Below are 8,822 nucleotides of genomic sequence, written 5' to 3'. Positions count from 1 at the left end.
CCTTATCTGTAAAGACAATAAAAACATTTGATATTGCATCTTATTTTCAACATATGAAAGAAAATATGTAAGGCATTTGAACTCATTTTGCATAGTGCCTTAAGGTTTTTTGCCAAGAGATTTAAAGACTGTTTGCTTATGCCACAAAGGATGGACTTCTTTTCAAGTTAAGTTTGGTATTAAAATCCTAGCAAGAACCTGTGGGTTTCTGGCATACCCGTGTTTTTAAGGATCCCTATTCTGGGGAAGGGCAGGGGGAGTGGGGTGGGGTGTGTGTGTGCAGGTGGCAAGTTTAATGTTTTGTATTAATTTCATTCAAATAGCAAAAGTCAAGAATTACAATGCTCTTTAATTTATTTCAGTAAATTGCTCCACAAACTTTATTTGCCTGTTTTACCACTTACTAGAATTCCTGTCAAATTTGAAACTAATTGAAGTCAGCCTTGCTACAATCACGGTTGACTGGCAAAACATTGTTTAAATGTTAATCTGGTGTTTATTCAGACACTTCATAGATTTCCTATTTCCAAAAGCCTTCCATTTGAATTAAAAAAAAACAAAACCACAACAACAAAAATTAAAACCAACCAAACAAAAAGCCTTTCGTATTTTTTGCTGCATTTTACCATTTTCCATTATGACAATTTGGGAAACCTTTGTCATTAGCTTCTTTTCACAATAACATAATAAATTAAATTACTGATACATTTTTATGTGGAAATGGTGATGGATAATATGTATCAAACTATAATTTAAACAGACTATGAGAACATAAGACAATCATTGAGGGAATCTGGCAGTCATTTAAGCAGATATTCTGTTTCCCTAAAATAGTTGATCTGTTTCTCAGAGCAGTGAGGCAAAGCAACCCCTGCTAGTAACCTTTTTTTTTTTTTAGCCTCCTGGGGAGGCAAAAGAGAAAAATATTTTCCAACACAATAAATGTTACTTATGCTGCTGACTTAGGATCCACCCCCAGAAGTCTGGTTTTCTTTTTCCATTTAGTTACATACAAAACTGAAATAAAATTATTTGCCTTTTATATCTTTATCAGATTTGCATACCACACTGGAAATTCAGTGACATCAGCCATAACTTAAAGACAGTCCATCTTTCTATTGTTCTGTAAGGTTATAAACCCTTTATAAATCCACTGTCCACCAACATGCCCAAAGTGAAATAAAATCAATCATTGCTATGGAATGTCACTGTTGTGCTTCTGGCCAAAATCACAACCCTTCACATGAGAAAGGAGCAAGGAGATGATGTATGGAAAAGAGAAAAAAAATCAGGATGATAGAGATTAAAGAAACAAATTAGAAGAAAAAAGATACTTTAACATACCAAAACCAGATAATATTTAGTTACAAAGAGAAATTGACTTAATTAAATATTTTATTAGTATCACTAATTCAGTGATAAAATTACTGCATTTTTAATGATGAAGTTTATTTAAAAGAATAAGTTAGTGAGGACATAGTGATTGTTACTAAAAGTTCTTAATACATCAGCAGCTACCTGTCCATACTTTTCCAAGGAAGAAGTTACGGTCCCATGGATGCAGATGAATTAACAGCATGTCAGTGATTTCATACCAGCACCAACATATGGTCATCCTTATGACCAATAAGGTACTTTGCTCCCACACTGAAAACTTTCTGACACTGCATGTAGATTCAGAGTATTCACACAATAGACCAAAATTCACATTTTCACTGACAGAGCAGTATCTTTCCTCTCTAGGCATACCACAACTATTGGAAAGGACTGCTGCATCTCAGCTGCTGCTGTGCTTCCAAGCTGGAGTTGATAGCATGACTGTGATTGTTTCAGCGTTGCTTTCAATATTCAGCATGCAAACAGACTATGTCACAACCTGCAACAGAGACCAGCAATTCTAAAGACGTAACTAAGATTTTCAGGGGTTTTAATATTTTTTTTCAGTTCTGCAGATGAGTAACTTGAAAAAAGAAAAAGTGTAACACTATAGAAAAAAGAAATGTTTATCATATCAAAGAAATAGTGAAAAAGTAAAAATTGACAATTAGGGGCAACTTGCCAATATAAATTGTACAGTTACAGTTTTCTACTAGGAGATGAATCTTCAACCATATAAATCAGCTTCAGTTTGTACTAAACAAAAATCAAGAGTGGAAGGGATGTTTTTGGTACAACTACAATAGAAAAAATTAAATTTTATACAGCTAGCACAGGTTAAAATGTTAAGATAAATAACAGCAATGGTTCAAGATACAGCAAAGAATTTGAAATAAACACACATAAAAAGTTATTTTACTTGTCAAAGAGGAATGGAATTTTAAAGAGAAAATACAGAAAGTGTTAAGATGCAAAATATTCTTTTTCTTCTTTCTTCTGTTTTTTTTTTTTTTTTTCCTGCAAGTCAGTGAATTTCAGCCTGGGCTTTTGTAAACAAGAGTCAGGTTTACAATAACAAAGGCTGAGCGCTTAGGAAACATTGACATCACACCAATTAATGTTTTTGAAAGGTTAGAGAACATTATACTTCATAAAGTTTCAAACCCAGACAAAATAAAATTAATAGTGCTAAATGCCACAGGAGCCATATGGACATTTCCAGATATTTCATTACGTATTAGGTGTGGGAGACCTTTGATAGTGAGAGGAGTGGTAAGAAAATATCACTTGCCTTTGTTTCTGTCCTCTCATCCTTGTTCAAAGAAATGAGACAGGAATTTAGGCAGTCTGTATTGATTAGTCAGTTTTAAGCTTAGTTCAAAATCGTGATTGAGAGAGCAAACAAAAAGCTGAGGAAAACTTGATTGATAACCAAAACTAATTCCATACATACAAAAAAACAACTTACATTTTTTGGTGACACAGCATACTGATTATCATTATTTCTATATGAAGACTTTGGCAAATGTCCACTTCAACATTTCCTAACAGAGTTTTCTAACAACAACAAAAAGAAAAAGAACAACCCCCAAACTAATATTTGAGAAAGACTGAAATAAAAATGAACATTTTCTCATGCCACAAGCAAAGTAAGAGAGACATAATCCTGGCTATTCTTCCCTCATTTAAAGCAAAAATATACTAACACTACTCTAGCCAAGCTGAAATCAAGAATTGCTGGAGCAAGGAAGTTTGTCCAGACTTGACTGCACCAAAGGCATGACTAGGTAAACAAGCAAAGCTTAAAAACACGGCTATGCCTAGGCACCACAATTTTGTTAAGTATTCCAGAAACAGGAGCAAATAATTGTCTGGATGCTGATGTATTTTCCTATACCTGAAGGATTAAACAGCTTCTGTATGATAGTTATCAAGTCAACACAGATCTCACAAAATCAGAAGAAGTTATTTTCCATGTCTGCAGAAGCTTCAGGGGTCTAAAACCATTTTGCTCTCTACCTGTCTCTGTCATATCACCTGGAATAACATGAGCTTCTTTCATGCTTTTTTTGCTTCTTTATGAGCACCAGCTGAGCTGGTTGGATTTTATAAATCATCAGTTGTCAGTGTCCTTCCACTCTTCATCCTGCAATAACAAAAAAGTACTTAAGCATTTTCCAGGGTGTAGCAATTTTCTAGTCTAACAGCAACAAAGACATGGTTAGCTGCAGTCAAATCTACACTGGGGAGAACTGCTGCAAATTGCTTCACAAAAGAAAGTGGAAGAAACACACTTGACTGCTTTAAGCGAGCCTCAGCAGACAAACCAACCCACTTGCTAAAGACAAGGAAATGTTATCAAGGAATACTTTTCAGGATGATGCAGAGATTTAAGTGTGTTTGTTAGAGAGTTACAGCTACAGCTAATTGGGATGCTCTTCCAAAAGCAGTTTGAAATTAATGGGATGTCTCAGAGACAGGACAGCCAAAATGTCTGTCCGCCCCACCAACAGCAGTATGTTCTCAGCTTAGCCTGAACTATCTCAAAATTAGAGAAAAATAAATATCAGGGTGTGTCATGGCTTTCTATGGAGCAGGGAGAAAGAGAATGAGGGGAAAAAATAAAAGGAAACATGCTGACGTAAAATAAGCATACTAAGTTATAATGAGAGGTTAACCTGGCTTTAGAACTCAAAAGCCAAAATGGTTTTTTTTGGTTGGGTTTTTTGTTTGGTTTTTTTTTTGGGGGGGGAGGCTTGTTTGTTCTTTAGGAATGATAAAATTTAGATCTGCAAAGAAACTGTCTTTTACAGAATTGTCCGATCAGGATGAACAAAAAGAAAACTACTAAGAAAATCATTGAGTCCTCAGTATTTTACTTGCAGAAGAACAGCAGCTATCTGTTTTTAGATTAAATTTCCGCTGAAAGAAAACGAGAAGAGGACAAACATGCCATAAAGAGATACAGTAGTCAGTACTGACTAAGTTACACAATTCAGATGTGCATTCTCTTTTAATATAATCATCGTTGTACTATCAAACCACAGAACAGCAGAGAAATAATTTACTTCAGAAGATTAACAGTACGGAAGCTGTAAGCTAATACAGGGTGCCTTGAGGACAGCAAAGCAGCAACCCAGCTCAGCCTCTTATGCAAAAGAAAGAGTAGGCAAGAATAGAGGAGTGATACTCTGAGGGCATAAAGCAAGCTAATAAATGACCTGCAGAGAGCGTGGACTGCATCACCCTGCAGTCTTACTGAAATCAAAGGGGGCATCCATTAGGGATCAAGACCAGAGCCTGCCATATGTTTTTTAGACACTGATCACAGCCAGGATTTTCTCTCTTGGTTTATGTACATTGTTTCTTTACTACAGTCACAGTGATGGGGACTTTCTTAGTAAGCCTGCATACTGCTCATAGCACAGGATTCTAATAGGTATATATATATCATTTATAGAAATTACAGTGCAAGAAGTAGTTCTGCTTAAATTGCCTATTTCCTCATATTATGTTTTCAAAATAGAATCTTTATTATTAGAATGGGGAAAAAGATAATATGGTATAAAAGTGATAAATGAAACAGTGAACAGATTTGCTTTTCAGTAAATTTAAGAGTATGTTAAACCAAAAAAAGGGGGGAAAAAAGGCCCTGCACGGTATTCAAAGGCCAGGCAGCAAAGTAGGCTCTGCCTACCGGTCTTTACCCTTGACAAAACTAGTAAAGGAAATAAAGTAACATGTCACAATACTACACCTTACAAACTGGAAGAAGATAGTTCTCAGTACCTGTGGTATCTTCTTTTTATAACCAGAATGTGACTCAGCTGCAGATGACTGTAGGACTAGATTGTGCCCTCTGAAGCCTTCACATATCACTGTGTTACAGAGAGCATGTAACCACCTCCACACCAGTTAGGTAAGGAAATGGTCTATCTGAGGAACACACATTCAACCAGTTATTAAGGAACAGGGCAGAATCATTTGATAATTTCATATCCTGAAAGGTCCTAACAAGAAAAAAATTCTGTTGTTTCACAGATCTACTATATATTTGACTTGATGAAATGCCCCAAATGAAACACTTTGTAAAGCACTTCACTTATGTCTGACAATATCACCAGGATTATACTTTTTCTTTTTTTTTTTCTTCTTCTTCTCTCTCTCTTTCTTCTAAGAAAAAAAAAAAAAAAAAAAAGAAATAAAGAAAAAAAAAAGCTTGTTTCAGATCATCTCCCTCAGTTTTTTGGTTTTACCACCAAGGGAAAAGCTCACTTTTCAACTTCATCGAAAAGTCAAGTCTTCAGGTTTTCCTTTAAGATTGATTTGATGGATAGCTTGCTTTTGCAAAGTTGCTTCTGCCCCTCTGGGTTCATCGAAGTCTGTTGCATGTCTGTGTAAGGAAGAGATGACAATTATCACATCATACAAAGATAACTCCTGCTAAGGAAATTCAAAGTATACCTGTCATTCATTTTTAGATGTCATAAACTCAGTCATATTCCTTTCAGACTATGCTCCTCAGGTTAATTTTTTTTCTAAATCTCTCACTTATAAAAAGCTCCAATTTTATGCCTCAACAACATATTATCTCTATTGCTACATCTAGAGTCTCTTAAAATCTGACTGCTAGTATTCAATAGAGTATTTTTACTCTATTAGATTTTTTTTCTACAGATATATATATATCTGTATATATATAGATATATTTTCTACAGCTTTATATATTAAAAAATATATATATTAATATATATATATTAAAAAATATATATATTAAAAAAATAAATTAACTCATATTTGATGTAGCGAAAAACAACAGGTCATGCAAGTACCCAGCCTTACCTTCCATCTCCTAAAACCTAAGTGCTTAAAAAATTGTCTAGGTTTTATATTTTCTTTGTTAATATAAAATAAAAAACATTTTAGAGGATCTGGAAACAGTTTCTTAAGGCTAGAAATAAGAATGACAGAAGAATGGCAGCAAACAAATGTTAGAAATTAGAGTTAAAAATATTAAATGTGATTAACAGATAATTTGTTTAGACTAGTTCATATTTTATATTTTGAGTGTGAGCTACTTGTTCTATATAACATCTCTTTCACTGGTATTTATAACCCAAAGCAGCCAAATCTTAAGCAGAAGCTTCCCTTTGGAAAATACAAAACTTTGAGAGGTTTTTTTTTGTTTGGTTTTTACACTGCTACAAGGGAAAATCTGCAGAGATTGCACAATAAATACTTCTGCAAAGACACAACAAAGTCAGGCCATACATCTACCCTTTTCATATAGTATATTCAGGTAAATTTCACTCAGCTTTTGGCAAGAGGAAAAGGTAACGAGCATTTCAATTATTTTTTCAGGCTGTACAGGACTGGGTGAAGATCGATTGCTGGTTTTAGACATGATAAAGATAATCTGAACTGCCCAGAATGTTCATACTCAAGCTGTCTTCTTGAATCCAGTTATTCTCTGCCAAAGAAATCCAGTTTCAGTGGAAAAATGTTGTGTAATCACAGGTGAGAAATTCTAGGCCACATCCCAGAGCACATATATCACATCCTCATTCCTTAGTGGTAGTAGAGTGAAATCAAATTACATATAGATTGTATAGCATGTTAAGTACACTTACAATAATAACAAACCTTTTAATTGCATGTTCGTTGTATATTTGATCTTTGCTCACAAAACCATGAATTACTTTAGATCTAAGTAACAGTGTACACTACAGATATTAATTCCTTAGATTCATATAAAGCCATCCTTAGCTGAGTTACCATAAATTGAATTAAATGTCAGTGCATGGATATTAATATATTCCTTGTTTTTATGGGCTAGTTTTTAAATTCACACACAGTAAATAAAAATTGTTTCTAGAAAGTATTGTGAAACTGGACCAGGCTATTCAGTGCTTCAAAAATATGAGCTAGCACACTGCAGCTCATTGCTTTTTCATTCTAGGCACTTCTGACATAAAACAATAGAATATAATTACTTAATTATATCAATTAAGCATAAGTACCTGTATCTATCAGCATAATAAGATTATGAGGCTTTTTAGAATGCAAATGAGTTATCTCCTTTTAAACACAACACTAAAATTTGATTGAAAGACATGACAGTGACCCAACATAAAGTTTATGGTTTTCTGCAGTTCCCCAAGAGCAAATGTTACGACTAGAAAACTGGGCATTGATAGGCTAGGTTTGACAAACTCTTTCACTAGTTTGAATCCTCTTACTGGTACAAGGATGCATCCTCTCTGGGGCCAAGTATTTCTTCAAAAGGCACAGTAGCAGGCAGGTATCCAAAATATTTAATAGCTTTTGACTGAGTGCACAGTCAGATATGGTGACTCCAGTGAAACTAGTTTCATTTGTTGATTCTTCTGGCTTCAGTGAACTAAGAAGTTTTAGGCTGTTTGGGTTCCAGATGGTATGGTATATATTGGCCAGGGAGTGGTCAAAGGAAAAGTAAAATGAAAATTAAAAAGCTGTAGACAAAAAAAAAAAAAAAAAAAAAAAAATCACTTTTCAATTTGACAGGAAGTTTTTTATTATGTGACTTTCTCAGGGCAAATCATATACATAATTCCCACTGAGTCATTGCCAGGAATAAGATATTGAAGAAAAACTTTATTCTTTTATTAATTTGGTCTATGTTTGATGTCCTGAAAAACAGGATGACAGACTGACATTTCTCCAAGATTTAGAGGCAGGATTTTACCAAACAATTCTGCTGAACAGCTGTTCTGAAGTACTCAGATCTTAGGAAAACGATAGGACAGGACCTGAGTACACCTTCTTCAGCAGTGGTCACCCCATGTCATGGTTTATGCCCAGCTGGCAACCAAGCACCACACAGCTGCTTGCTCACTCCCCCCCAACCTGTGGGGGTGGGGAGGAGAATCAGAAAGGAATGTAAAACTCGAGAGATGAGATAAGAACAATATGATAATTTAAACAGAATAAAAAGGAAAGAACAATAATAAATAATAATAATAATAATAACAAAGAAGAAGAAGAAGAAGGAGAAGAAGAAAGGAGGAGGAGAAGGAGAAGGAGAAGAAGAAAGAAGGAGGAGAAGGAGAAGGAGAAGAAGAAAGAAGGAGGAGAAGGAAAAGGAAAAGGAGAGGGGGAAGGGGAGGGGGAGGAGGAGGGGAAGGGAGGAGAAGGTGAAGGAGCAGGAGCAGGAGAAGGGGAAGGGGAAGGGGAAGGAGAAGTAGTTATAATGAAAAGGTGGGGGAAAGGATAAAATCTAAAGGAAATGGGAGAAAGAAAAACAAGTGATGCACAGTACAACTGCTCACCACTCACTGACCGATGCCCAGCCAATCCTCAAGCAATGATCTGCCGGCCCCAGCTAATCCTGCCAGTTTATACACCAAGTATAACATCCTGTGGTATAGAATACCTCTTTCTCTGGTTCAGGTCAGCTGGCCTGGCTG

At 35.3% G+C, this 8,822-nt stretch overlaps 1 long non-coding RNA gene across 1 annotated transcript; it reads right to left on the bottom strand.

Annotated features, from left to right (window-relative positions):
* Positions 1-1,377: 1,377 nt before the first annotated feature.
* On the bottom strand, positions 1,378-5,531 carry LOC114011462 (uncharacterized). Its single transcript, XR_003553355.2, has 2 exons — positions 5,135-5,531; positions 1,378-3,523 (listed from the first exon to the last, which is right to left on the bottom strand). It is a non-coding gene; the product is annotated as an uncharacterized LOC114011462 (long non-coding RNA).
* Between the last annotated feature and the right edge of the window lie 3,291 nt (positions 5,532-8,822).

The sequence above is a fragment of the Falco peregrinus genome, chromosome Z (assembly GCF_023634155.1).
Source record: "Falco peregrinus isolate bFalPer1 chromosome Z, bFalPer1.pri, whole genome shotgun sequence".
NCBI lineage: Eukaryota > Metazoa > Chordata > Aves > Falconiformes > Falconidae > Falco > Falco peregrinus.
This window is presented reverse-complemented; position numbering and strand designations above follow the sequence as displayed.